This window comes from Hesperophylax consimilis, chromosome 29 (assembly GCF_061612785.1).
Source record: "Hesperophylax consimilis isolate HC1 chromosome 29, BYU_Hcon_1.0, whole genome shotgun sequence".
Taxonomy (NCBI): Eukaryota; Metazoa; Arthropoda; class Insecta; order Trichoptera; family Limnephilidae; genus Hesperophylax; species Hesperophylax consimilis.
The window spans coordinates 11200921-11226758 of record NC_142864.1 but is presented as its reverse complement, the minus strand read 5'-3'; the positions used below and the strand labels follow the sequence as shown (position 1 = coordinate 11226758).

At 32.2% G+C, this 25838-nt stretch overlaps 1 pseudogene across 1 annotated transcript in view; it reads left to right on the top strand.

The window, feature by feature from the left end:
• The first annotated feature begins 4273 nt into the window (after nt 1-4273).
• The window catches only part of LOC149409878 (uncharacterized), a 138366-nt pseudogene continuing 116801 nt past the window's right edge, over nt 4274-25838 (top strand). Inside the window, exons 1-3 of the transcript XR_016305085.1 lie at nt 4274-4625; nt 13802-13864; nt 16535-16597. The product of XR_016305085.1 is annotated as an uncharacterized LOC149409878 (transcript). The remainder of the gene's footprint in view (nt 4626-13801; nt 13865-16534; nt 16598-25838) is intronic.

The window sequence follows — 25838 nt, the reverse complement described above, 5'->3', positions numbered from 1 at the left end:
AAAAACTTTTAGATTTTAAATATTCACATAGTTATTAATCACAAATCGAGAGATTTAACAGCGATTGGCAAAATCTGCGAGAAAAATTACTAGAAACGAGCTAAGAAATCCCCTTTGAAGAAACCTGTATCCTAGCAAGTTGGTTGAACAACTTAAACTTCCATTGAAGTTCATATTTTTACCATAGGCATTTTAAAATATATATATTTTTTTAAATTTTTATTCAGATAGATCATAAAAATACTTTTAAAATGCAAATATTTATTTTAAATAACATCTGCACTGTAATAACGGTATTTTTACTGCCTTAAAAACTGTAACGTTGTAAAATATGCAGAAATCTGTTGAAAGTATATAATTTACTTTAAAAAAAAACACAAAGCTATAAAATGAGTTTAACTATTGCATAACGATTTTAATTTCGTTAATTTTTTTTAAATATCACAAACATCATTAAAAATTACCGAAGGGTTAAAAATTTATGAAGTAGGTAGGTACCCACCGACTAATTTTAACATTTTCACTACGTTTGAAGTTCGCACCAATTCGAAATTAACGATTTTGTGTAAAAATTTTGTGATTTCTCTAAAAATCTTCAGATAAACCATAATTTATTATATTTAATTATTTGCAAGAGTTTAATAACGTGTTAATGATTTCAAATATAATAAAGTTCACTGTATTTGAAGCTCTCTTCTATACGTAATCGGCGGTTTTGCGTAATCAGTTGTTTAAAAACCTTCACAAATAATATAGTAAAAAAATAATAACTTTAAAAAGAAAGTTTTCACTGCGTGTTAATAAGGATTTGTGAAAAGGCGCGTATAGAGAGCAGTGTCCGGCATATATCACAACGACAACGACAGGTGTCTGTGTCCACTGTCCGAACCGGCCAATTCACCCTCGTACTTGTTGTGGAAATAACACCGCCAGTATCGCAAGAAAAGCTGGCGTTTAGGGCGCATGCGCCGGGGGGTGGGGGTGGGTGGCAGAGTGGAAGGGGCGGGGGGCGCAAGTCCTTAGCCGGACGTCTAAGAGGCGGGCGCGCGAAAAATGCGCGGCAAAAGCGTGCGTCTCCCTCTCTCACGGGGGAGTAAAGTAACCCCTCGCGGCTGTCTTGCTCGCCGAGCCGTCTTACGTACAGTAGAGCGTCGGTTGTGCACCAAGACGCTGGCGTCCCGACGCTTTTCCCAACGCGGGAGAGAAACACTTGTGTTAGTGTCGCCTACGTACCCCGCATACCTACACCGCGGGTTTCCGTCAAGTTTTCCGGCCCAAGAAGTTAGTTGGCGACGTCAGATCTCAGGAAGAAGGTGCGTGGCTCCTTGGCGCTCGCGCCTAAGATATCGCCCTTCATTGTCAATCTCAACACTTAGAAAAATCTTGGAAAAATTTACTAAACTATTTTCATCGGTGTTTTTGTTATTTCTTGCAAGACACTGGATTTCTTAAATATTTCTTGGAAGCAATTTTATCAGTTTTTATAATAAAAGTGAATTTTAAACAAAGTTGTTTTTATAAATAAACCCTAACAAGCGTTAGGAAAATTTCTTGAAGTTAAAAATATGTTTATTATATTTCAGATACTATAAAAATACCACTAAAAATATAAACCAATCTAACTATTATTCAAATGAATTTTGTAAAATAATAAAAAAGTGTCATATTCTAAAAATAATTTTGACAGCTAACCACTAAACGAAGACTTTACGATTTTCTGACAAAATTTTCCGTAAATTTAATGAGAGTCAGTTTTTATTAAATCTGCACTAAAAGTTAAAGTGAAATATTCAACACCCATCAACAAATATTTTTTTATTAAAGTAATATTTAAACGACCAGGGAAAAATAAATATAATTATCAGATAGTTTTCCGGAAAATATCTTTACAAAATATATTTATATTGTCACTCAAAAATAGCGAAAGACTTGGAAACAATTATATTAGAACGTTTATATGTGTAGGCGAAATATTAATATAAAGTGACCCTTAAAAATAGAACACTTTTCAAAAATCCAGAAATTTGTGATTTTTTACACTTTTTTTCAACTTTTCCAAATTTGATATTTTCCACTTGCAAGTTTACTGACAATTTTTTTAATAAATGTTTGATTTTAAAAAAACATTACATAACAAACCGCCAAACATTCGATCGGTCCGACGTTATGTACTTAACTGTTAGGGGTCTTTGTGTATTCACTCCGACGTATCCGGTGTTTATGTGTGTGTGTGTGTGGTAACGTGTGTTGTGCGTGATGTTTACATGTATTGGTTTAACATAAATGGACGTGTGACGTTTACCCTTTGCCATGTGGATTGTCCGAATTTCGCAAGAAATAATAAATTAAACAATTAACAAAAATACAACGTAACATAATTCACTGAAAAAAATCATATTTATTCATATAGACACAAAAATTAAATATGTTATTTAATAAAAACTAAAAATCATTATTTTAAATGCATAAAATGTTTATTTAACAGATTATTGAAAGCTTTGTAATGGGTACAATTTAAAGCGCTAAAATTTGAACACAGAGTTTTGAAAGCAAAAATATTAACTATAAAATTATTTTAAATCTGAAAGTATCATTTTCAACACCACAATGTGATGAATATACATTTTTTGTTTCAAAAGTTCTCCGGTTTAATTTAAACATAAATAAATGTTGTGTTTTCCGAAATGTTGTCCTGATAATAATCGTTTTTCTCAATGTAAAATTGGTTCTAATAAAAAATAGTTTCGTAGGTGTTAGAAATAAATAAAATAAAAAATACATTAATAATATTATCTAGTTTATCACTTTGTATTGGTTATCGTTGTCTGAGAAATTTAATATACCTACCGGTGTTAATTCGCTGTTCGGATTTAGCTTCCCGATTCTTCATCAAAATGTAATACTAATTTGATCTTAGGATGAAACTAATATTTTTATTTTTTTCTTTCAGGTTCGTTCAGATCCCTAAATAATATTCAAGACAAATCAACGTTCTCCGAAGAAAACAAATAATCATCACCGAGTGAAGAAATATCCACAAATCATCAGAAAGATCATCAATTGTGATAAAGTGCATTTAGTGGAACAATCAAATTGGACATTTTACAGAAATCATGTGTTTATAAAAATATTCTGACATTTTTAAGAGTTATATTAAAACACTGTGCAATTTTTGACTCTAAAGTTCTTGTCGAACAAAAATACCTAGTCATTTTGTAAAATATTTTACATCGCGTAAATTTACATCTCAATCGAATTCAGTGAAAAAAGTAAAGTTTTGATCAAGGATAAAGGAGACATTTCAAATTTGGTCCAGTTTTATGTTGCGACGGCAACTAAAGATCAAGCAATTCTCTCCGCGCTCTCTCCGTTCTTGATATTAAAATCATCAAACTTCTTACTGTTTAAAAAATAACTCGCTGACTAAATCAATTGGTTTATTATTGATGCACTGAAAGTAAACACAGTTGGAAGTGCCGCCAAATCTTGGCGATATTTTCTCGCGAAGTTTTCCGAAGGCCGCGAGAATTGATAACCAACGCCCCTTCGATCAATCTTCAAGCCTGGATTTCTCAAAGTTTAGTCAGGACTACCAAAGCCACACGGCCTTCCCGAGGCTGCTCAACCAGCCCCCGGAGGCCGCGGGGTCCAATCCTCTACACCGCTTCTTTAACCAGCAATCTTCTTCTCAAGAAGAAGCAAACTTGAACCCGCTAGCGAGGCTTCTGAGCCAGGCTCAGGAGAACCAAGGCCAGAACCCGCTTCAAAGGCTTCTCGGACAAGAGTTCTTAAACGGGATAGCCAGGGAAGCGGGCAGGTCACCTAGGCAAGAAGAACACCTCAACGGGGAACGCTATCCGAGGGAAGGTCGTAGATCTCCGAAAAGAGGGCCAGACCTGAGGCCAGAGGATCTCCCGTTGTACTTGCAAACAGCAGTCAAGATTTTCCTCAACGCGGACATATTGGCTCCCGCCAAGGTGGAGGAGGAGAACTTTGTAGCGAATTGGCTGCAGAACTCTTTCAAGATCACGGCGGCCGCAGAAGGCGGGGCGCCGGGCCCCGCCGGACCGGGAGCCCTGGACCTCAGAGCCGCGCCACTGTCCCTGCAGATACCTAACCTGAGCACCATGCAGGACCTGCAACACCAGCAGAGACAGTTCAAGCCGAGTCCAGAATTCTGGCAGCACAGCAGAGGTCAGTCCCCTGTAGCGCAAGACATGACCCCAAACAACCAACAGATGACTCCAAATCAACAACTTACCCCGAACCAACAACAGCAGTTGACTCCGAATCAGCATCAACAACAACAATTGACTCCGAGTCAGCAACCGATGACTCCAAATCAAATGTCGCAAAATCAGCAACAGATGACTCCAAATCAGCAGCAAATGAGTCAACAACAGCAGCAACAGCAAGCGCAGATGACTCCAGGTCAGCAACAGCAACAGCAGCAACAACAACAGCAACAGCAGCAACAACAACAACAACAACAACAGTTGACCCCAGTTCAGCAGCAGATGGTTGCTGCTGGTCAGATGACCCCAAGCGCTGGAGCCATGGTCCAGATGCTAACCAATCCACAAGACCACAAGATGATGACAGAGAAGCTAGTTAATGAAATACAGGTCAGTCCTTTTACAATACAAAACTCTATCAATTTTAATTACAACCGTTCTGTTAACATTTTACGTTACTAGATATTATTATTTATTTTTCTATGATTTGATTATTTCCGTTGATTTTGTTTTGTTTGTTTTTATTTATATTCAATGTTGTGAATATTAACAATATTATCATTTCAACCGGTTAAAGACAGAAACTCCGATAAAAAAAACTTTTTATAACGAATAAAAAGTTACGGTAGCAAATAAATTTTAAAAAATAAGGTACCAGATACCACTAACAAAACCTATCTTATACCTAACGAATTTGCCGTGAGAAGGAAATTCGAAAAACAGAAAATTTTATTTTTAAGATGGTTTTTAACTAATATAAAACATAATTGCTTAGTTATGTACCGTCTGCAAAAGATTTAATTTATTCCAAAACAACTTTTAAAACATATTTTTAAACGGAAAACTCCATACCTACTACCAATCAAATTAATATTTAAACTTAATTTATTGAGTATAATTACTGTCGGATATAAAAAAATTGATATTTGTGAAAAAAATTACTAATATTATAAAAATCATTGATTTACAGTAAAGGTAAATTATTCGTTAAAAGAGATGGTACCACATTTTCAATAATAATATTTGGATCTATCACGTCAGTAATTCAGTTGTGTTATTTGTGCAAAATTGTATCGGTACGTTGTGAAAAATTAAATTCTGTCAATCGTTTGTTGAATCCGGTTCGTTTACTTATAACCATAAAAAGTAAACGGATGTAGGTATGCAGATAAAAAGTAGAGAAGATAGTAACATTACGCCATTAAGTTGAATTATCTAAAAAATTACGACATTTCCCGTGTGTGCATTGTTCTAGGAATGTTAAAAAACTGATAAAATTAACATTAACAATGAAAGCTAAAAGAACGATTGTAAAATACAAAAATACTTGGATAAAAAATCTTTTTAACACATTTAAAAACAACGACAAAGTTTCCGCAAAAAAATAAAAAAAACCTCAATATTTTCTTGGAAAACAATGTTTATAATTTTTGAAAATATTTATTACAAAGATATAAAATGTAATATCTGTTAGTGGTTGGGTGTACGTTGATCATCGTAAATGCGTTAAAATGTTCCCAGAGACTTATATCAAAATAAAAAAATTATTATTGTCAGGTCTTTAGAAGGGGCAATTAATTTGGGCTGCGTCTTAGCTAAAACAATGAATTTCCCGAGATGGTTCTGAGACCGGCTAAAGAAAAATAAGGGATGAAATGGCGATAACCTTAAGGCATCTGGCGAGCAGTAGAGGAAGCTATAACTAATTACTATTATTTCTTCAACTGGTACTTTGATAATATTTTTATCATACCAAAAATGAATTATAACGTTTTTCTTTTGTAGTTAATTAATATCTAGCCGTGTACATAAAATTTAACAAAACGTTAAATTACGTAATTAGATTAACAATCTGAGAATTAAGGGCTATCAATATATTATGGACTGTAAATCATATCTATTCGGATAAATCAACGAAAAATATTTTACAATTGGATTAAATTCTCTTGAGGTATTACGCTAATTATTATGTATTACTAAAAACAATAATATTTGTTTTATAAATTAAAAATTGTATTTTTGTGGCATTTAGGTAGTTATTTGTATGCACGACTGCTGTTTTTGGCTTCCGTAGGCATTTTTAACTTGTCATTATGTTGTAAAACAATGCCTTTAAAAGGCGAAACATCTAACGTACTTAAATATAGATCTGTACTAGAATACAAATTCAGCTGAGTTCTAGCAAAAAACATAAAACTGGGATCAATTTTGCAAAAATATTAAATAATGGATTTCAACCATAATTAACCGGTCAGTGGCTGAGTTGACATCGCGTCTGATTCCCACACAGGCGTCATGAGTTCAATTCCTCGGTTGGCAAATTCAAGTCTTCCATCTTGACGCAAGCAACATTTTTAACTTAATGTAGTGGAACTAAGAAATTTTCAAATAATAGGTGATTCGTAACGAGGGAATATTTTTGTTTCTATTTAAAGATATAGAAAAAATTATAATTATATGTCAACACTTACTAAACATAAATTAAAATATGACACAAGCTAACTTGCCGACATGAATACCATTCTAAATTTTTTTTTAATATTACCACAAAACTAAAAACAACTTATTCATTAGAATACGACCTCAAAAATAACCATACGTACGCAACATATGAAGGTATTCTATTTAAACACTCCTATGCCTCACAATTCCACAAACAACCAAACTAACTTCGAACAAACCAAAATCAAATTCAAAAATCAAAACTCAAACTTCAAAATAACGTCTTCAAATCCTGGAGCCAACTTAACGCGGCAAAGCAGCTCTTGGCACTGACCCCAAGGTATTATTTTGGAACACATGGACCCTATTGAAAAGATTGCCGGGACCAAAAAAACATAACCAGGTACAAAATAAAAGGAAACAAAAGGTACGCCTCGAGGTCCGAAAAAAACGCCAGTTCCGGTTTGGTCTGAAAAGGATTGGGGTCGAAAAAACGTAAGTTTTGAATAATTTGAAATGCGGAAGGGTCTGGAATTGAAATTTGGGGTCCTTTGTTGGGATTTTTTGACAGAGGGTCACTGTATCAGAATTATAAATATTATTTGAAGAGATAGCAATATGTCGTTGCCAGTTAAAACTCTGTAATGACGATTCTTTCTGTTACATGGGTTGTACATCTATTAGAAAGAGTGAAAGGATTAAACACGGTTTTCAGCGGCGTGACTACCTACAATTAAGTAGATAGGAGAAAACATACTGATATGAAATATTGTAAATTTATTAAAAATCTGGTTAAATTATTCATTTTCCTGTTAAAAACGGGACTAGAGGCCTATAATGAATAAATTGACAAATTTCATAACAAACTATCAGTAAAGCACGAATATGCTATGTAGTAGTCACAAAACGTTTTCTTAAAAATTAAATTAATTTAAGAAATGGTCATGCAGTCACATTATTAACAGTATTTTGATATTTATTAACAGTAATACCGAGTACAGATCATTTATTGTAGAGCGGTATGTTCTGTACCGGGAGGTCTAGGGTTCGAATCCTAGTAAATATTTAATTTATATTGATTACTTCACACAAATACTTGCCCGTCGTTTAAAATTAAACAAATTTTCAGAATCAACCTGTCGAGGGATGGCTATTCTATATACCTACTATCAAACCTTTCGCTTCCTTACCTAATCCATTAATGTTCAACCCTTTTGATTTAATCAATGCTATAAATATAGAATTATTTTAACCAATAACCAATGAACTTACACAGAGAAAAACACTATTTTGACATCACGATAAATTAACAGGCCTCATTAATAAAATTTCAATTTAAAAATGATTTATCGATTTGCATTGATTATACAGGATTTTCCAATAAGAGGTGTTATTTTAAATAGCTCGCTATTTCGGTAGATGTTACTTTTGAAGCTGTCATTTGACAAGTAAAAACTACGCCATTAATAAAAATGGAACGATACACGCTTCAACAAAGCATTGAAATTATTAAAATTCACTTGAGTGAATCAAATGCAAATCATCTTGAGTGACGAGGCCCATTTCCACCTCAGTGGCTTCGTCAACAAGCAAAATTGTCGCATCTGGGGCTCGGAAAACCCAAGAATTATTGTTGAAAAGCCTTTCTATCCTCAACGTGTGACTGTTTGGTGCGGTTTATGGTCCGGCGGAGTCATCGGACCTTACTTTCTCGAAAATGAGTCTGGAGCAACAGTTACGGTGAATGGATTGCGCTATCAAGAGATGATTAATGATTTTTTATGGCCGGAATTGACTTTCAACAAGACGGCGCTACGTGCCACACAAGCAACACCATTGATCTTTTACGATTGAATATCAAAATAACACCTCTTATTGGAAAACACTATATCATAACGATACACAAAATTTTCGTTGTAATGCAAAAATATTCAGATTTTCATGAACACGTGTTCCGACATTATGATAATATATGTTTAATTTGCAAAAAGTTTATCAGGGAACGTATTAATTCATGCGTAATGTCTTCAATCACGTTTTAACAGTGAGTTATCAATACTTTGAAGAGATTCGTCCACTCGAGCGATTTTTTTGTCAAAACGTAACTTGCCATAATGTGCCAAATGTATAGAACCTGAAAGTATGAGCTAAGCAGTGAAATCTAGGTGGATTCATTGGCTTTCAACCGTAGTAAACAGATTCATATGTTCCCATATTAATATTTTGATTTATGGTTTAATTACAAAATATGATAAATGTACATATATGACACCAATGGCTCGAGTGGTTAATAAATTTGCAATAAACATTTTTCTCCGTGTATGAACATACCTATTGCTTGATGCATATGTCCTTACCTGCATATTGCGTAACAGCTTCTGAATTTGCGTAGTGATTCTTATATATTTATAACATTAATTATTACCTATACTACAAAATCGGGTGGCGGAATAATGGCAATCAATGATTGTCTAACACAATGTATTATATTATCGATTTTCAAAAAATGAAGAAGAGATATAGGACAATCTTCCCGCTCTTTTATTATCATGTCTTCTCGTTATTTCCTTCCGTTTCTGTCGTAGCCTTTATTGAGCTGACTTGGAATCCATTTTTTTAGTAAAATTAACAAATTTATTCATTCATGTTGGTAAGTCTTATAATTGGCCAAACCAAATTCTTATTGTGATGCAATCATTGCTTCTGTTGGTAATGCACATTGTCTAAATGATTACGGCAATTTAATAAGAAAACGTGTATGTATTTTTATTGTAAATAAGCATGGAAAATTTACATCGTTTCAAATCTAAACTCTGCATTACTCCGTCTACGTTTTCGAAGTAATTTAGAACAATTTACCGCTAGAAAAAGTATTTTATGCTAACAAGTTTTAGATAATATGCAATTTATATGATAAATACTGTAATTTATAAAAAATATAAGGCGAAATCCATTTCTGTAAATAAATACAATGAAATACTTATTACTTATTACTATCAAAGTCGGTTATCCTACTAAAAAATATGGGTAATTTGAACGCGGGGCTAGAATTTTATTCAATTTTTGTTTTATTAATATATTTGATTATTAAAATATCTTAAAACAAACACAAAAGCTCACACAGTACATGAACCAAAAGGTTACTACATAAAAAAAATCATTAGTATGAACACGTACACTTGACCCATAAGGGGTAAGAATGCGCATAATGTAGTGTAAACGTACGCACTAATATTCTCGTGGCTGCAAAATAACTTATTCGGATGCTTTCCTTAATACATCCTAAACCTGTTCAAAAAAGGAAAAGAAATATGTATGCGCATAACGAATTTTTTTATCCATATGGGTAAGTGTACGCATCCACATAACTGCGTACGCTTACCCCGAAACTGCTCGCAACCTTACCATACCACTCAACAAAAAAATCAAATTTAAAAACAGACTATATTCCTCTGTGCACCCGTGAAACTAACATTATTTTTCTAAACATTGTCATAGACCACACCGTTCTGATACAATTATTTACAATTCAAAAACAATCCATTATTGATTATTGTATTTTTATTTTATTAAAAAAACGTTAATATACAGGGAGTATCGGCACGTACCCGACAAACTTTAACCAGCTATTCCTTAGCACATTTGGAGTAAAAAATGTTACGGGCACTTTGCTGTCCGGTAACATTTTTTTTTAATAAAAAATTTACCATTCATGTTTTCACCACATTTCACCACTGTTTTATCCTTTGTCACAGTTTGAAAACCCATCTGGCAATATTTTATTCGAGTTTCGTTCAATAATATACGTACGTACCTACATTGGCGCGCTTTTACAATCACAACGAAATGGCATGGCACCATTCGTCTCATTTTAAACTATTATTATTTTGTGTGTATGACAGAGCGAAGACGCTTTTTGACACACTTGCTAATAACAGCTGTTGAACACGAGAAACAATGCCAATGATAGCGACGGAGTGTGGATTTTTTTATATTTTTTTTGTTTTTAATTGAAAAAAAATGTTACCGGACAGCAAAGTGCCCATAACATTTTTTACTCCAAATGTGCTAAGGAATAGCTGGTTAAAGTTTGTCGAGTACGTGCCGATACACCCTGTATATTGTAAATGATTAACTAAAACACATTAATGTAGATAATTTCCGCCATTGATTCAAAATGACTTTAGTCATGTTTGACGACAAGATTTGAATAGCTAGGTACATTTCAACCACCCTCTTCCCATCTCTTTTCCTGTCCTAGTCCCTTCAGCCTCACAACATAACCCAATTGGGAATGCCTTAGTCACACTGACTTCTGGCACTTGAGATTGGTTTGGACTCTTTTGAGGTATTCAAATAAGAAAATAAGTTTATAAATTCTATCATTTCAAGTTCACACACTCTTTAAATAACCTGTTCCAAACAATGACATACCAGTTGAATTTGAAAAAAAAAACTGTTTCATCCTTTCCAAGTAAACTTCTTCCGTTCTCATGCATCTTTCACACTCGAAACGTCAAAAACAAAAGAGAGACACGGTTACAACCCTTTATCGGCACCCCACCGTCACATCGAGTTGTTTGTTCAATAAACTAAAACAAAAAAAAATTGAACAATGGCAACACTTCAGCGGCGAAAGGGTTAATTCAGGTAGACCATTTACCTGTGTAGTTAGTTACGGTGGATGAATTAATTTTTTAACCGTTTGCATGCTGGGTATCTATGCGAATTCAATTAACGTACGTTCTCACATAGGTATCTATACATTTGATAGGTATATCTCTGCTCGGTTGCCAATATCCGACACATCGAAGTTGACAACTTCTGTGTACCAATCATACCACTTTTAGAAGCACAGCAATATTTTTTGATTGGCTGCTTTATTTAATGCGATTTCAACGTAGAATTCACTGTAGTACACAAATAAAAATTCTTGAATTACTGAATCAAAATATCTTAATCAACGCAATAATAGGACAGTATTCAGTAAAAAAAGGGGACGTGTAGTAACAAATCAGAATGTTTGTATCTATGAAACACTTGACCGGTGTGTTCTTGCGTCTTGAAATTTAAAAAGTATTTTAACGTGTGTTTTATTTATTTAGGTCAGTATAAATATTACTTATTTAAATTCTATTGACAATCGAAAAATCTTTTTGTTTGATCCAACATTGGGAAAATCTTGAAGCTTTGGTGTCACGAAATTTACACAACACTTTTTAATGGAATTCGTGAGTTACCTTACTCAACTAATTTTCAGTTTAAAATGATCTAGTGCAATTGTATCAACGGTTTAATAAGAAGTAAAAAATAAAAAAGTAAAAGTAAAATAAAAAAAATAAAAAGTAAAAGTAAAAAAAGACGTATAAAATAAATAAAAAACTGCCCTGATGAAGCTACGGTTGTAGCGAAACCCGGTCGGCATTAAGTATTTACTTATAAGTGATGTTTACAAAGTTATTGTTTAATTTTAAATTATAATGTCACATCACAAAGTAACCGCTTCATATGAAGAAATCATATGAAGAAGTAAAAAATTAGGTAAAAAAAAATAATGAAGAATCCTGCAGGAAAATGAGTAGGAACGTTTGTTATTTACAGTTTAAAGAATAGTGATGGAAAAAGAAAAAAATATTTTTTAAATGGTAACTCTATCAAAGCCGGGTACTAGCGGCTATAATGATACAATTTCATTACCCACTTAAATAACCAACTCTCAATTTCAAAACATACGTTTTCAACATTCAAAATAGCAAAAAAATAATCAAATGCAAATCAAATTTATCAGCAAACGTATTTGTTTCGAAAACTTAACCCTTCAAACGACAAAATCACCCCTTCAAAACCATTTCAAAGACAAAGCAACCAGTTTAAAATATTCAGTGAGAATGGCGAAAAAAACGTAGAATCCGATTTTTTGCCCAATTTTACAGCGATTGTTTTGAAAACAGGTTTTCGGTTTATTGTCAACCAGTTTTTTTTTCAAATTTCAAAAAATAATAACAGCTTGTGAACTTGAGTGCACGTCATATTTCAAAATTATGTTACACCCTTCCGGAACTGTGTACGTAAGTAAATAATTTCTAGATTTGAAAATGGAATTCGCAATTATTGTTTTTTGAAAGGGGTTATTTAAAAATCGCATAAAATTAACCAAGCGAGAACCACAATGGTAAAATAAAGAAAACATGAAAGTGATAATTTATGTTTATTCTGATTTTTTTTATTAATTTAAGTTGCATTGTTTTGTGTCTTTTTTATGTGTTAATTTGTTTTTTTATTATAAATTGTTTGTTATAATTATTTAGACTTATTTTTGCAACTTGTAGAGTTTTGTGAAACCTCATTAAAATATTTTTTAGAAAATGTTAAATTAGTGAATGTTTACAGTGGGTCTTATTTTAATGTACATATCTTCAATTCACTTCGAAACGCAAACCGGTTTCGGAACGACCATGCTGTCGACGGGCAGATATAATTTAATTTAACAAAAACTTTGACCGAAGAAATCATGGTTTTGAGGAAACCGGTTGGCATACTGCTAGAATAATAAATGTGTTTGAAGGTCACAAGGTTATCGTTAGTTTTTTGTGCATTTTTTTATAAATCAAAAAAGATTTTTTAAATTGTTTTGGTGACAAACACGCGGACATATACTCATTTCTCTGAAATTGGATGATATTAAAGTAGTTAATATCCGAAATAATTGTCAATCCTACCCAATCTGGATATGGCTCAATTTTTACCGCGGTTAACTCCAGCCCCTGGGGAGTAAGGTCAATCCTCATTTAACAGCAAAAATATTTTCAAATATATCGAATAAAAATAAATTTATCATTTAAAAAAAAGCAGTTTTTTCGGGGTGTTTTTTACTAACTATTATGTATTTGATTTTGTTTATTGTGATTTCTGTGTTAACTTAAACATGTATGGTATTGTATTGCCAAAGTATGTTAATGCACAAATGCATAATAATATCTAAGTAGGTACCAATTTAATTTTTTGTCTCGACTGTGGCAACTATTTGCGACCGAGCAATATCTCGCTGTTTTCACACAAACTAACAATGTCTGTCTGTCTCTCTCTCTCTTACTGCACGCTAACCATGGATTGGAACGAGACAGCAACAGCAGTCACCGTCCGCCGACTCCTCTATGAGTGAGCGGTCGCTAATGCCGTTCCCATTGGTAAAAATCCACATTCTAATTTTGAATTTGAAGTTTGTTTGATTTTTTTTAAATATATTGTGTTGCCTGGTAATAAGTTTTATACCGTTTATATTATTGTTTAAAATATTTCAGCGATTTCATTTATGTTTCAGTAGTTTTTTAACTGTATTTAATTTGATATAAAAAAATTGTTACATAAAATTAATTATCTTTAGTTAATTTATTTATTTTTTCTCAGAAACCTTAATTTGTAGATAAAAATAATAGTATTTATTTTACAAACATCATATTTAAACGGTTAAAAATTTGTGGAAATTTTTTTAATTTATTTTTCTGATTATCATTATCGTACTAAAATGTGTCATTTTGATATTTTCATTCGTAATTATTTATTTAAAAAATAATCTACAACCGCACATTCTGAAACGGTTCCAACTGGCTACAACGTCATTATGACATGACATTAGAAAATGCCGAAAATGTCTTGTAAGACGGTTGTCACCTACGTTCACCGGCGTGACATCAACAACGCCGAATTCAAGAATAAAAAAGAACATGTCTTTTTGGCGGCAAATCGAAAATGGCACATTTTAAATCAACATTAAATAATATCAATTTCAAATCATAAAAATTTATTCGTCAAAATTATGACACATTTTGAGTATATTTTTTCGAGAGCCAAAAAAACAGTAAAAATACCCTACTGTTATGTATCTAGTAATGAAAAAAAGTAATCAATAATAAGTGTAGTGCACGGAGAAAAATGAGTATTGCTGATTTATTAAAATCGTTTTAAAAATTATACAACAGGCCATTTCTTAATAAACTATTAGTACCTACTTTTACAATTTATCGGAACACGTCGAATCCACGAATCCTGTTGATAAAATCACGAAATTCTAAAATATTTGAATTTTTGTTTTCCGATAACGCTGTAACACATTCGTGTTTAACTAATAGTTTTTTTATGAAATCTATCAATTCATTCTTTAAAGACCTGCAGTGCCGTTTTTAACAAGAATATAAATAAATTAAAGAAATTTTCAATGAATTAGCAACATTTTATATCAGTTAGTTTTCTCCGTGTGTTTTAAGTTTATATTTAAAATATGTTAATTTAAAAAATATATTACATTTTATTGAAACTTATGATTTTGATTACACTGATAAGTCTACCTAACAAACTGATATTTATAAAAAATTCAAACTAGTTAATCATTAAAGAAAAAAACAAAAATATGCATAAAGGTTTTAAAGTCATATATTATGCACAATTGCAAACAACAAATTTTAGAATAGTCATGTAAGAAATTTTTAATTAAATAAAAATTGATTAAACTTGTCATGGTGTGGCTTAATTTTTCTAAATTTCAATTTATATCAAGTTGACACGCAAACTCACAAAGAAATAAAAACTAATTTTAGTTAAATATTTCAAACATATGAGATAAGTCATCTTGGTTATGGGCTCATTTTTAACAATCGCCAATTGCCTAAAATTGAACGCATTCTTATAACGAAACCTGACATATTACCAACAAAACGCCAGGCAAACTGTCCACAAAGATACGTGAAAAATATCAATTCTTTTTACATGATCTGTTAGGTCAGACCTAAATCGTATCAGTGGTCTAAATGTGGTAATATTAGATCACATATTTTTACGTTGCCCTTTTCTAGACGAAGTCCTTTTTCTAAAATTGTCTTCTTATATTCAACATCCCATCTGTTTTTAAGTATTTTTTGTTAAATTTGTCTATTGAAATAATAATAAAACGAAAAAACTCTAAAATATTACTATAAGTAAGAATGCATGAATTTAAAAGGCCATAGATTGAGCATCAATGTGATTTTGCATGAATGACATTCTAGGGTGAAGGGAAATTGCTTGGCAGACATCTTGTATGACAAACTTTTTAAACGATTTATATGCAAAGTGGTACAAAATTACAGAATAACACAAAAATGTCTTGTGCTTCGTGTTATAAATGTTTGCCCAATCTTAAATTTCCAATAGAAAACTGTGTTAACGAAATTCAAATGAAATGGAGATTTACGATGTCAGGCGAGCGTATATGACACAGAGCGCTGGGCTATTGGGCTAAATGAATATTTGTTTTCATTCAAATTTGTATGGAAGTCACTTCTTGTTTTCTCTTGTTCTTTGAATATAATGGGGAATTTGATTTGAATTTTTATATTGCTTCTTGTGATGTTTTGGGGTACTTGAGACAGGGAATGGGATAAAGTGCCATGATAAAATTAGGTAAGAAAATTAATTTGTCATACATCTTTCCCCTCATCCTGCGTCTTCAAAATATTTTTCTTGTAAAACTATGTCCAGGGTCTTTTGAGTTCATGTAAGAATGCGTTCAATTTCACTTGTACTAACAATAATTTCTCGCATCATTTAACTAACTGGCTTGTGTCTCTTATTATGCATCACTCGGATCTTCTGGAACTACTTCCAACTGGCTCACCCTCACGCTCAACTTCAACGGGGTCGCCTGCTTCAACTTCAACCTCGTCTCCGACTTCACTTCGACCGTATCTTCAACCGTGACCATCTGGACTGGACTCGACGTCATCGGGGTCGGTTGCATCGACTTCGCCGTCGACTTCATTTCAACCGGATCTTCTGCTGTAATTATCTGGTCTGGTGGACTCGGACTTGACTTCATCTCGTAGCTGTCTCGATCTTCCTCCATCTCTGAGAGGACTCTGGAGGAGTGCTGGTCCACTCTACAACGAGTGAGTTGGCACCTGTTTCAATGTGTATTGTTATCTTCCAAAGTGTGTCTTGGTGGCAAAACTGGGCTGGAACCACCTGGCATTTTTACAAAACATAATTTTTGATCAGTAACATATCTCTGCTTAATGCTACGAGCCAGTTGTTTCACAGAAATTGTTCAATTCATCATATTTCAAAGTTAATTTTCAAGTTTTTTGAAAGATCTATTCAAGTTCTGTTTTTATTTCATCACGGGCCGGTTGTGTCACGGTACTCAAATAATAACAGAACTTGAATGGGACTTTCTCAGAGTTTGGATATCATCTTTAACATTTTATGAATTGTTAAAATTCTATGAAAAAACCCGTTCTAAAAGTGTCAAAGTGGTAAACGAAAGATCTTTCCAAAATAATGATTGCATAAAACAGAAGCTATGTAACTCTTTTTTCATCAGGCTTATCCTTAACAGGGGTTGTCAAATATATGAAGCCTCCTACAACAGTTTAAAAGTACACCTCTACCCTAATTCACAGTTTTAATACTCTTATACATTTTAACATGTTATTTCGAATCTTGACATGATTCTAGTATTTGATTCGCTTGATCGTGTTAAGAGTCCGAATAACATTATGTATGGGACGATGTATGAATTGTAATGAAGCAAGGAGTGTATATCAAGACAGAGTTGTGTGGCTTTCCATCTGTCTAACCCTGCTATAAACAGCAAGGTGGTTAGTTAGTTACCCTTTTCAATATGTTTTTCCAAGCCAAAAAAGTTAAGAAGAAAAAAGAATTACAGCTTCTATAGAGACTTTCAAAATATGTAATTCTAAATTTAAAAATGCTAGATTGTTTAGGTCCAGTTTATCACCAGGGTATTGGTCACTTTAAAATGTTGTTTTGAGGTGAGTCTCATTTTTTTACCTTATTAGATAATTTGTAGATCATCTTTACTAACTCTTAAAAGGTTTGTTGTATTTTATATTACATTAATTGATTCAACGTGTTGTTTTATATCAAAATTCACAGGTACATTAATTATATTTCTACAAATTTACAGTAGTTATATAAATGAACGGCTGTTTAAAAAATCTTATCAAAGTAAAAATCATCAAAAGCTCATTATATAATATATACTTGTACATTTTTTCGTATGAACAAAGTCACTAGAATGAGTCTGTTGTTCCGATGTGGCAGAAATGTAATCTTATTTTAATGTCTTAAGGGAAATGAGAAGAACAAATCAAATAAATTAATTAAAGAGGTAAATAAAAATAAAATAAATAAAAAGCAGAAAAAAGAAAGAAGTCAAAAGAAAAGAGTAAAATATAAGAATGGATTGTTTCACAGAATTTGAACGATTCATCAAATTTCAACGTTCATTTTCGGGTTTCTGTGATGTCTTATTCAAGTTTTGTTATTATATCATTTTAGGCTAGTTGCTTCAAACAACTGACATAATAACAGAACTTGAATAAATCTTTCACAGAACTTGAAAATTAACTTTGAAATTTGAAAAATTGTTCAAGTTCTCCGAAACAACCCGTCATGAGAGTGGAATGTGTTGTTATTATATTTTTTGCACTATTAATAAAACAATGCAGGTTGTTTTTAAAAAGGTCTCCCAAGCATGCTGGCCATGTTTCTAAGTCCCATTTTCACGGTAATTACGTGAAATATATATGAGACAAAGTTATAAAGTAAGGCTTTCGACTAGCAATGCGAATGTCACGTGTTCGTATACAAATGTGTGCATGTAAATTTTATTTGTTCAATTTGTGTTATTTCACAATTTATTAATTTAAAATAAAATATAGTTAACTTGGGACACGTTACACAATTTAGTCCAATTGGGGATGCTGACTCACTAGCCCCAGACGATAGGGGGCAGTTGAGACTCCTGTGCGGTACTCACATAAATGTATAACGGAGACAACTATTTAAGTTGTAGATTTAAGTAAACATGCACATTTTAATGCCGCTAGTTTGGGTTATTTTAAAAATTAATGTGTATTTCCTAACCTTTAAATGTAACTTTTTTTGAGAAAAATGTAACTTTAATGCATTTTTTACCATCTCTCCCAACATAAATAGTTATTTCTTGCAGTACTTAAGTTGATATTTATATATTTTTTGCATATTAAGCGTGAATTCAACAAGCTAATCAGTTTTTTTCCCAAGATATTATGCTTTCGAAGCGAGACGAGGGAATCAGATGGGTAATTTGGTAACGAAATTACTCATAGGTGGGCCTAATTATATTTCAATGATTAGAAATAAATATGTTATTATTAGTATACCTACATTACCTTAAAAATGGAATATTATTTAGTTTGTTTCGTCTTAGTCCGTTATTCAGTCGAGATGTTTCGAAAAAACTGAAAGAAATAAATTAGAAGTAGATTGTATCAACATTCAACATTCGTAATAAATTGCGGATATGAAATGAAATTTTATTCAATATGCAAAATAAAACAGCCTTTTCAATTTGCTGATCATATATAATGAATCATACTTCCGTTATTATATTAAATAACCAAAAAATATTGTATTGTATCTGTTTTAAAAATATACCTAAGTTTATATACAACAGGGTTTACAATCACAGATGAATAATTATATTATTATTTCATCATTTCAATTTTATAAACTGAAACTAGTTGACAGTGATGTAATAATTCGCACTGATACATTTTGAAAAATTGACAGAAGAACTAATCTGACAAAAACAAAGTCAATCCATCATACTGAAGTTTTCGAAAATAGAGATTTTTAATTTGAAAAAAATTAAGTTTGCCTAAAACTGGTACCTACCTGCTTTGAAGCGTTTTTGATTCAAAGTCAATCAATGATGTATTCGCTAAACGTCTTATTTAAATTTTAAATTAGATCGAACGAAAAAAGCCTTCAGAGGTAATCGAACGACAGACCCTTACGTAAAAACAATGCATCCAATGATTCAGATAGTACTAGGTGCCCCCTTGCCAAAATCAATAAAATAAAATGTTACATGGGTACTTAAGTTTCAAATTTTGTTAAGATTTGGAGTAAGGATGTTGTACGCTTAGTTCCCGAAATTTAATTTGGGCGGGTATGGGTACCACCGCCCCAGGATCCATTTATTGGACAATCAATACCCCTGTAATAGGTTTTCCCCAAGTGATTCGCAACGTTTAGTGACTTAGTAGGTGTTCAAAGGTTCGTGGGGTTTGTCTGGTTCTTGACGGTTCCATGACAACTCAACACAGTGACAATTCAACATACTTTTAAAAAGTGATATAAAGTCATTAGAAACGATGAAAAAAAATTAACCTAACCTTACCTAACCTAACCTAACCTAACCTAACATGCTTAACCCAGTTAGTAAATTTTTGTTTCATCACTTTCCATGACTTTATATAACTTTTTAAAGATGTGATGAATTATCATTGTGATGATTTATCCGGTCACCGCCTACGCTAGTTTAACAATGTCGTTGCGCGTTTATTAGTTGCATCGAGATAGAAATACAAGATATAAAAATCTGTGCAAACTTTACGATGCCAAAATAGTTTTTACTAAGACAAACAAACATGTTTCTATTTTAAAGCTGTAGTTTTATTGGCAGAAAAAATATGTTTTTGTAAGTATAAAATGTTTTTCTGCTCAGAAGCCATCTAGTGTAAAGCGTTACAGCGGTCGCACCCCATTTAAAAAGTAACACACGCTCCGCGCAATTGTTGTATGCACCCATAACTCCTTTTCCGTCGTTTTTAAATTATTTTTTTTTTACTTTTTCGAAAGCGTTACAACAGCCGTCTTTGCAAGGAACGACATAATGCCCAGTTTAAAAAAGAACGCAGCGATTATTTCGAAAAAAGAAGCGGGTACTTTTGGAAAAAGAAGAATGAACGATTCGTTTATTTGAATTCCAAAAAATGCTGGAAACGAGTGGCCGACCTTAAAAACAAGCGACTCAGTGGAGAAGACTTTTGTTTATTTTTATTACGTATTTGATTGTCAAACTGGGAAATTTTTTTCCGTTCAAGACAATGTCGTTACAATACAAATATATAGAAAAACTCAAACCCCCGCATACCCGATTTCCACCGATGTATAACAAGTTTCTCGTTAACTATTGAAGTATTTAATTTCAAAAAAAAAAATATATTTTTTCCTAACATAATATCTATTCATTTAAAAACGTTAATTATATGAAATTTCCTAGATACAAAAAAAAACGCAAAATAAGCTCCAAAAATTATTTAAAACACGTTTTGTTCTGTTATTTAATATGTTATAGGCATGACAATAAAAGCTGTGTATCTTTGAATGCAACTAAATTGAATGTGACAATTCTGTTTTTGAAACACGATATTTAAATAAAATATTCAATTCCGAAATATTTCCGACGTTTCGAAACGCACACGCCGTCAGTGCTCAAAGCACTCGCTTTCTCGCATGTTTTTGCATACATCTTGCATAATATCACATACACCGGTATCTCGCAATCCTTTCATACGACTCGTGTACTTTGCTACCCTGTATCTATCTATACCTTATGACTTCCTTGCGATCCTTGCTATACCTCGCCGTATCCTGAAACAACAACAGTCTGTCAACGAATCCAGCAATTTAATAAAATCGAACTAAATTTTTTCATTACTATGGCAATGCCAATTTACGAAGCACAATTTGTAGTAGATTCAAATGTGAGGTTATGTTAGACAAATCCGACAAATCAACTTGAATTGGGGAAATGAGATACTTAACTCATTTTTACATAAAGTTATTTTTATTTTAAAATCGCAGAGAAGCGCGCTTCTCCCATGTAGTTTTATTTATTTTGTTTTAACATCTAATGAATAATGACTTCTTTGATTATGTAAGTTTCAAAGATGTTTTAAAAAAAGTTTTGCTTGCAATTACCTCACTGTTAAAAAAACTATAAGTATGAATATTAAATTTCTTAAAATTGTGGATGTAGAATCATTTACTTACAGAAATATTCACTCAGACTGTGGAGATTTTTTAAAATTACCATAAGTTTTTTCTTTTAACAATTTTGTTATATCCATTTAAAACCATATAAACGATCACGGCACCCTTCGTTTTGTCCACAAATTCTCGACAGGCTGTACCTCACAACCATACTGCCAACGCGCCGCGGGTTGGCTGTTCACGTCGGAAGTTGCCGTCTAACTGAAAAAATATTACTCTTCGCTTTCTGGCATGTACACATCTTCGGGACACGCGGTAAATCGTACGGAATTAGTACCCAACCAAGTACCTTATCTGTACAAAATAAAACCCTACTGAATTTTAAATGTTACAGTTTTTACCAAGTTTTTGTGGAGGCAAATAAAGCGAGGAATTTACGTTATTGAAGCGGTGTGGAGTCAACCAATTAGAGTCTTTCTTACTCTTGGTGTATGAGATCATAGTGAGATGCTGATCCAAAGAGTCGATGGTATCTGAAGACAATTAGTTCAGCACAGATGTGACTACTGAAAACTGGCTCCATTTGTTCATCATATATCTACTTACAGCGACTGTGGCTGTACATTCCGAAGTTGTTAATTATATTTTTTTCTATTTAAGAAGTACAAGGAGAATAATTTACGCAAAAGTGAGTGAAAAGGAAATTACATCCCAACCTTAAAAAACTCACAAAAATATTAAAACATTTAAATCTCAAATAAAAAGTATATAACATTCAAATCTCAAATAAAAAGTTTATAACATTTAAATCTCCAACAAAAAGTATTTAACATTTAAATCTAAAATTAAAAGTATATAACATTTAAATCTCAAATAAAAGTCGGAAGGTGATAGCGTCTTAAACAAGGCGAATTTGAACCATTTATTTCAAATTTTCTAAGACATAATTTAGTATTAAGATGAGTCTAAAGTTTTCTTGTGTACCTTGCAATTACTTGAGATTTGGAAATACCTCGATACCAAGAAGTGTACAAAAAGATGAAGAATTTTGGGTCAAAAATTTAATACTAAATTGATTCATTATAGTTAAGTACATTATAGAATTCTGCTCGGCTTTGTGCCCATATATTTAAAAGGAATCGAATGCATATTTCATTGAAGTGAAATGCAAATTACATTAATATAATTACAGAACTACATGGTTGTGACAAGGTCTTAAAGATAGACTCCTAGATAGACATAAGGTTTTGACAGCTTTATGACTTGCCTTTGTTAGTTAACCGACATTTCCAAACCCTGACATTTTTAGCAGATAGTTAGGATAAGTTTGTAATTCAGACTGTGTCATTCAACAACAGTATATGGAAAATATTAAAGAGTTAATTATGAAATACAAATTTTTATAGCATGGTTTTCGATTTTTTTTTTAAATTCCCATTTCGGCTCTACAAAAAATAATATATTTTTAAAAACTACATATATTTTTTTATGAGCTTAAAATCTTTTGAGTATGGGTTTTAACAAGAATTTGAACAATTAATCGAATTTCAGAGTTGATTTTCAAGTTGTATGAAGGTTCTATTCAAGTACTGTTACTATATCATTATTGGCCAGTTGTTTCAAAAAACTGAAATGATGAAAAAACTTGAATAGAACCTTCACAGAACTTGAAAATCAACTTTGAAATTCGATGAATTGTTCAAATTCTTTGAATCAACCCGTCCTTAGTGTTAGTGTGAGAGAAATATGTTATAATTCGGAATTCGCACGGAATATCTTCAAATTATTGCTAATTCGATTAAAAACAAAAGTAAATTACAAATATATGTATTGGAAATTTTATTTTTTGTAAAACCTACATCATTTTAGTTCCATGAAAACAATTCGGTTAATTTTTTAATGTATCTTCAAAAATGAGACAATTTTTTTCTTCAATTTACGTTATATTAAATGTTTAATCTAACTTTTTCAGCAATTGTTTTTATCTACAGTTAAATTTATTAGAAGCACAGCTAGTAAGAAACGAGTGTACACCAACAAATACCGGAATACGAAAGGTCAGTTAAGGTTTAGTCGACAGCGTGGGCTGATTTTAACCGTTAGTTACCGAAGCTAGATCGGTTTAAAAGCGCACACGATACAAGCTATGGCTATATACTGCTCCACCTTCCGCTGCTAGAAGAAATAATATCATGTTATACGTAAACTGTCGGTATATGTATCTCACCTTACACAAGATCTAACTGTTCAATAATAAATATTCAAAATATACTTTTGGTAGTTATCAAAACCCGTCCATTTTAATTTTATTAAGGTATTTCTTATCCCTTTTCACATGTGTAATGTAACGTAACAACTAATTTAACCTTTTCTATCGTAATCTAAGATAGGTATTTTAATTCAATTTATTTTTTATATGATTTTAAATCGCGGCCAAGAGTGTTATAGTGTTTTATGCCGTGTTGCAAGCCATTACCTTGAATTTGTTCCTGAAGTCCAGGAAAGACCCAAAAAGCATAAAGCATGCCTAATTTAAATTTATAAAAATCCCATTAATATTAATAAATACTATGAGGCTAAGATCAATTGTTCTTGATATCCGTTAATTGACTGCTACACCAAAACTAAACGCAGAAAATCGTTTAAAATTATACTGTAATTCCAGCATTGCTGGTAATATGGTAACGAATCTACATAATATTTCACCAAAATCTTCGTTTACACATCTGCCAAAGATGTGTTCAAGTTCTGCGAAAGATTTTTTTAAGTTCTGATTTTATTTCAGTTCTGTTAAGCAACTAGCCTATAGAATATAATAACAGAACTTAAATAGGGCTTTCACAGAACCCGAAAATGAACGTTGAAATTTGATGAATTGTTCAAATTCTCCGAAACAACACGTCCTTAATGAACGATTATTTTTGAAAATTGGAACTGATAAGTATACATTATAAAACATAACACAAGCAGTAAATTAAGTAGGTACCTTTTTTAGAAGGCAATTTTTTTCTTCTTTTAGAAGACAATTATACTTTTAGATTTACAAATCTCGTAATATCTCGTTTTTTTCTGCATCTGCGCCAGTACATTACAAGAAAAATGAAAATATTTCTAAGATCCATAAACAAAATTATAAAAAACTTATTTTATTTGTTCTACTTCAACACTCCTTCAAACAGAAATTTATCTAAAGCCCTAGTTAGGGCATGAAAGTGATCGAATAAGTTTAAAAAACATATTAAAAATCTGGCGGTAAGACAATGCTAGATTGAGCCCTTGTGTTTCTTTTGTCTTTTGCTTTGCGAAATTCTGACCACTTCTTGCATAGATTGGTTAAAGCCTATTTGAAACTAATTATTGGTTTGGCTTGGGCGTGTAGAGTGAATAGACGAAGAAATGAGTGTAAGGAGAATTTCTGACACAAATGTGAATGGTAGAAGATACGATTATGTGAAGAGTTAGAATAACAGAATTATGAGACGATGTTTGAATGTGAATTAGGAAAGGAATGTACGTCAAAATCATGTTGTATGGCGGTCTGTCCTATCTGCCTACCCGTACTGCGAAATGGCTTGATGGTTAGTTAGTGAGTCAGTTTTTAAAATTGAATTATATCTGTTGGTAATTCCGAAAGAAATAACAGAAAATTTTGACTTCTACTGTTAAACTATACGTGAAGAGAGACTATGATTGAAATTAAAATACTCCTTTTTATACTGGATTTGTGTGAAGAAATACGGTTGAATTCCTGTCGTGTTCGTAATATTTTTTTGTGATTTTAGCAAAGAAGTGTGAGGGTAAACTGACATTTTATTCAACCTGACACGTGATTTTACAGTACATGTTCTCTTTAAAAAACGTAAAAAAGCATGTCACATCTTTCGGAACCCTTTTACAAGGCAATTATCGCTGAAACCTCGTTAAGAGGTGAAATTTTTATACTTTTTAACGCAAAGGACATAAAAATGTTCTAAAAAAGCTGAAGCTCCCCCTCAACCCTTTTAGCACGTCCCCCGGTTAATGGGAGTAATTTTTTCCGAAGATTGTCTCGGTTTCGCTATTAAAACAGGGGTTCCTTTAACGAGGTCTCAAAAAGCGTGAAATTCTTTATGTTAATTTTTTCAAAAAAAAACGTTACGGAACCTTTACACTCTGGGATACTTCGAATTTGAGTAATGCTTGTGTAATTATACCACTGAAAACTAGCTATAAGCTCTTCAAACAATAAATGTTTTTTTTTAAATAATCTCTATGTCGAGTTTCAAAAAGTAATCAGTTGAAATTCCTTTGAGTAGAATACAAATAAAAAATGTAATTACTCAATAAAAATATAAATTTAAA